Source organism: Megalobrama amblycephala, linkage group LG19, assembly GCF_018812025.1.
Source record: "Megalobrama amblycephala isolate DHTTF-2021 linkage group LG19, ASM1881202v1, whole genome shotgun sequence".
Classification (NCBI taxonomy): domain Eukaryota; kingdom Metazoa; phylum Chordata; class Actinopteri; order Cypriniformes; family Xenocyprididae; genus Megalobrama; species Megalobrama amblycephala.
In genome coordinates this window covers 11,179,896-11,186,098 of record NC_063062.1, presented here as the reverse complement: position 1 = coordinate 11,186,098, position 6,203 = coordinate 11,179,896, and positions in this window count along the sequence as shown.

Sequence of the window (6,203 nt, the reverse complement as noted above, 5' to 3'; positions counted from 1 at the left end):
GGCAATGGAAAAGGATATTCCAATGATTAAACTTCTCCAACCTGTAGATTTAACGAATAACTTGCGGCTTTTCCCGTGCTCGAGACGCGAACGCTCTTTTGTTCCTCCGTAACGGCAGACGCTGACGGTGGAGCGGGCACGCGCGCTCGGAGTTTCAAGAAGCGGAGCGTGCCCAAATTACACCTGATCAGTAGCGAGAGGTGCCAATACTTGCCGATAATATGGTAAACCCACTTCGACGATGTTTCGGAATTGATTCGCAATGTTTTTCCTCCTTTTAGCAGTTGTCGCAACTGTCTCTTTTCGTTGTGATCCCGCCGAACCGCCCTCCTTCGCTGTTATTTTTCCGAAGGTGCCACTCTCAATGGCATTTTACGCAGCATTTTTACCTGAGGGGATTTTTCTTCTTCTTTTTGTTTATCGTCCTAAAAGCCGTAAATATTTCTAGTCGCTAGCCTCTCTCTCCCTTTTTCTTTGTCCTGACTCTGGTCTTCCCTCCGCCTCCCGATCCGACTGCTGGCGGGGCTGCAGCGCAGACACACATAATAAAGCCAGGCTTGGCTGGAAATGTAGCCGTGTCCCAGCAGGAGGATGTGAGAGTAGGGTCCCGGCGGGGGAGCGCTCTGATCCCGCAGGGAGCTCCGCACAGCCTGGGTTGAGCAGACAGAGAGAGCCAACAGCACCAAACCATGGTCAGCCATGGAAACTACAGCTTAACTTGGAGCACGGATCGGGGCCAAAACACGGAGCTTCGAGGAAACTCTGCAGCGTGCAAGAAAAAAGACGGACTGGATTCGCTTTTTTGCGCTCCTTGTACTCGTGCCATCGTCTCGGGTTCACTCCAGCGTTTTTAACTGTCGATTGGATACGATGACATTTTGACTATTTGGGGGGCTTGTTTTGAACATTTAACATTCCTACGTCGTCTTTGCAAAACGTTTATCTGCGTTTAAAAGATAAGATTTAGGATTTAAAGAAGTAGTTCGGCTCAAGCAAAATAAAAACAGTGTCATCATTTACTCACCCTCACGTTGTTCCAAACCCGTTTGACTTTCTTTCTTCAGTGGAACACAAAAGGAGATGTTAGGTCTGACAGCATCAGTCACCATTCACTTTAAGTGCACTTTTTTCCTATACAATTAAAGTGAATGGTGACTGAAAAATAAAGTCATACAGGTTTGAATCAACAAGAAGGTGAGTAAATGATGACAGATTTGTAACATTTAAATGCATGCATTTCATTTTTTTTTTTTTTTTTTTTTTGGAAAAGATCTGCATGTTTGGTATTATTGGATGTGTTTTCTAATTGTTATAATGGGATATGTTTTGATTAACTTTAAACCCTTTTTCTAGGATTCTTGTTGCATTCTTATTGGCAGGTTTAGGCATTTTCGACAGCAATTTTAGCAATCATAGCCTCTGTCTGGCCGTCTGCATGTGCTGTCGAAGTGCATTCGCAGAAATAGGATCATTTGTGCAAAAATCAACCTAAGAAATGGTCAAAATCACACGCGGTGCGTCGAGCTGCTCGGCCGTTGTCATGGATAACATGTTGGGCACCCTGTCTCGGTCAGCGGGATGTCCTGCAGATTGAGCCGGGCACCCCGCGGAGCCACGGAGCGGCCTTTAAAATTGACCCCCCGCGGAGGACCGGGGCCCCTCTTGTCTCGTCTGAGCGCACGCCTGGAGACCGCTTTTAAATGTGCTTCTGGTGTCCCAGAGAGAAAGGCCGCTGACACGAAGGGGCGAAAGCTCACCGCAGTGGTCCCTTTTTCTCTGATAAATTCAAAGGAGGAAAATAGCCCACATTACAAGCTCCTTAAGGGTCAAGGACAGCTGAGACATGAATGGTTTGAAAGAGTGGCATTGTGAAATCACACAGCACACGATTACACCCTCTGTCATCTTTTTACGGATTTGCATTTTTCTTGTGCCACAATGAACAGTTCAGAATAAGACTTACAAGACATGTGGATGAAATTAATTAAGACGCTGGAGAAAAAGAGGTGTGAACGGCAAATGCGGTGGTCCTGTTTGGAATAGACGCCGTTGCTATTTTAGGATGATTTTAATGAGTGGCAAATCATTTTTTGAGCTTGGATGATTGCATGCGATTTGAAAAATACCGAACGTTCAAAATCTCACATTGGATATTATAAGGACGGAGGCCTTCGCAACACTTCATTTCACCGCTAACTGAATTCAAACGGTCTCAGTATTGGCCAGTATTTTCCTTCACGCAGCAGGGACGCTGGTAGATTGATGCCCTTACATTATTCATGTGACGATTATTCAAAATTTAGCAATAACTCAACAGCGTTTTGTCCTTTCTCTCATCCGTCACCGTACCTAGGTATGCTGCTATTCTTATGCGACTATCATCCATTGGACAGTGCGGCCTCAGAAAGCACCCTTAAACACTCCCCCATTGTACTGTCATGAGCCTGGAGAGTTCATGTTATATTTATGTTGCCTACAGCGTATTCTCTCTGTTCTGTTCTGTTCAGCTGAACTCACGCCAACTCCTCCAGGTCCCCCCTCCACAGACAATGTTACATCTCATTGGCTTTGCCCTAGATAGGCTATTTTTGTATGAAATAATTAGACATAACTGATTTAAATACTGCAAAGCCAACACTCTTTTGTCTCGTTAACAAAGTACAGGAGAGAGGCACACGCTTGCGGTGTCATTTATGTCAATCCGTGCAAGGAGGTTTAAAACACAAACGCGAATGGATCTGAAGCAGGGCCAAAAAAAAGGACGCATTTTATTAGCTTTCCTTCGATTCGGGACCGGGCTACGGTGACCTGACCTGATAGAATCTATTATGGAAGCAAAAAATGGCAGGAAAGCATTGCCAGAAGCTTTTAATTGTCTGAACGTGTACATCAGCAAAATATAGGATCGCTAAAATATGCCAGCATACAGCACTAATTGTCCATATAAGGACAGCGCGGCGCTTAAAACAGCACGTTTTGTTTGTTACAGTGACCCCGGACCCAGACAGCCATGCTGATGCCGAGTGCACACGGGCACACGAGGGAGAGGTGCAGAGCAGGAACGCAGATTGGGGCTGACCGCTCGGCTGCACTTTAATGTACCCTCTACTTCATCAGTCCTGATTAGCCACCATAAAAATCCAGATTGAACATTACATTTTTACTGCTGATTGTCTTCCAAACACTCTCAGGTGTTGGCGTGTTAAATGCCAGGGAGTGCATCTGTCCTCGCATCCCATTAGCCTGCTGCAGTGAGACGTCTGACTTAAAAAAGGGGACCCTCTTCAAAAACGAAAGCAATGCAGAACAAATTTCAGGCTTTTAGGCTTACTGCGTCTTGTGCCAAAACCTCAATAACAAGCCCCCCTCCAGCCCCCGTTTCCCTGGCTCTTGCCCCAGACTTACACAAAGAAACACCAGCTTTATGGACTTAGGGCATTAAAGCATAAAAAACAGCGGACGGAGAACAGGTTCGGAACACATGGCGTCAAACGCGGGGACCCGATCTCGTCAGATCGCACGGGCTATACGGTTTAACGCTCCGATTCTTAGGTGCGCGGGCCGTGTTTTCAAAAGGGCACATGAAAGGGCTCAGCGAGAGAGAGAGAGAGACGGCGAGGAGGCCGGCGCTCCAGCAAAAACGCTTTTCTGATGAGCTGCAACAATGCACTCACTCCCACGACATCAGCTCTCTGTTGGGAGTCTCCTCCTAATTTCCTCCATCCATAATAAAAAGAGCTACATTAAACAGTGCCATTAGTGCCAGCAATTTGTTTTATTCTCCACAGAAAGAGAAATGTTATCTGTGGCGGACAAACTTAACCCAATTAAAGCTCATTGTGTATGGGGGCCTTGCTGGGTCTTCAGCTGATGCCTAGGAACGAGGGCAGAAGCAGCCAACTTTGGGGAGGGAGAGGGGGAAAAAAGAGAACACGTCTGGAGAATTAGGGAAAGTAGGAGAGAGACAAATGTGCTTTCAGGAAAAAAGACGGGAAGAGAAATTATGTTTTTGTGCATCAAATCCCTCCCAAGATGGCTTGATAGAGAGACAAAACGTACACTCGAAACGAAAACTCACGGACACGTCGGCGCTTAGATAAATAGCTGAAGGATTCAAGTGAATGTAAAACATTTGTAAAAGAATAAAACTGAGGAGGAACTGCGTACAAAGCCACACGTTCTCAAACACTCGCTCATACCTTCACATTTTTGCTGTTAATTGTTGTGATAACACCTCTCGATTACAGGGGTTTAATTATCAACATGTTTGGCTGTTAGACCAAGTACCTGGCACAGATCCTGGTGAAGGGCTCAAGGTTTCTAATGAAGATCTCACTCACAGCAGCATACAGGAGCTCAGTGTGGTGCTGTCCTAACAAAGAAGCACGTTGCGTTTAGAGACGACCTGGGTATCTGTGAATTCTAACACAATAATGCCAAGAATATTCATAGTGATACATTTTGATTGATATCCAGTTGTGCGGGAATGGCAAGTGTGTGTGTCTATGGGGGAAAAAGTGATTCTGTGTGATTGCGGAATTACAGTAACTGAATCGCATGTCGTGAGACACAAATGAGGCATGTCTTGCGCTTCCGTTAGGGCGAAAGCTGGTTTCACTCCGTTTGACTGGTAATCCTTCCGTCTCCTATTGCATTTATCAGCTTTAGTGGAGCCGTTTTTTGCTCGCTTACCCAAAAGAGGCCTAATCAACACCTCCCAGCTGGTGAAATGAAGCAGAACCAGGCCTCCATTACTTTGAGACGTGATGGATACTTCACAGCTGCGGTTGAGTGTCTGTGATCAGAGAGTGGAGAGACAAACAGCTGTAAAACATGCCCTACTAAAGACATACACACATTTGCTGACATTGTGTGCCATTAGGATATACATGCAGTGTATATATACACACACACACACACATATGAATGTGCAATTCCTACACAACTACTTTTGTTCTCACGCAGGGCCTCAGAAACATTTAGGCTGTATGCAATCTTAGCAAGTAGGCCCTATTTGAAGGAGAACTCTTAAGGAAAGCATCCATCCATTCTGAAGTTCAGAGTTGCTCTGAAAAACGACAATAAAACGTTAATAAAATAATTATTTTGACATAATTCTCATTTGAGTAGCATTTAAGCTACTGTTCTATCATGAATTTTATGTTTGAAATATCTAGTATTATTTCTATATTTGGTTTGTCCTCAAATAAAAACATTACGTCGTCTGAAAGCAATATTACCTCGCCCAATTTAGAGGATGTGCACAAACTAACACAAATATAGATTTTTATTATTATCAAGTTGCACTAGGAATAGTAGCTACACTCAGCAAGCCTTCGAATGATCTCCCAATGGTTCATTTTTCCATGAGGAAATGATATTTACTGTTATTGAAAGGAAATAAATTCGCTCTAGCGATGTGTTCCAGAGAGCGAAAACAATTTGTAGTGTTCATTTTGTATTTAAATCGTATTAAATGCTGCATTTCAGTGTTTCTGTTTTCAAATGAAATATTCAAATGAAATATAACCAAATCTAATCTGTGAAGAAAATGTCTGTAATAGAAAAGCAAGGGCTGTTTTGAGGTTTGATAAACAGAAAAATCATAAATTAAACATTTAACTATGTTAAATGTATGTTCTGTAGGTCTACAGCGCTATCTAGTGGTTTAAATGAGTTTACACTCAAATTAGCGTCGTGTCTCGTGGATTTTTACCGGTTCAGTTTTGTCTCTGTGGTGATTAAACAGACATAAATACTGCAAAAACACAATAGCAAACACTAATATTAAATTGTAATATTATCAGGATTTGATTAATCTCCCATTATTTAAAAAGGATAGTTTACCAAGAAATGTAAATTCTGTTGTAATTTACTTACCCTCCAAATCTATATGACTTCCGTTCTAACGTGAAACACAAAATGAGATGTTGAGGCAAAATGATGAGACTGACAGACTCACCGTTTACTTAACGCTGGATCTTTATGCTGACAGGCTTTCTGACTATATATATATATATATATATATATATATATATATATATATATATATATATATATATATATATTAAGTTCCACGTAGTAGGCTAATTGTCATTTGTGGAATTTACTTTTTTTAAGAAAACAATTTAACAATGCAATAATAACAACAAGTTTCCTGAAGACGTTTTACTAAAATATTACAATAAAATAATTTTTCCTTT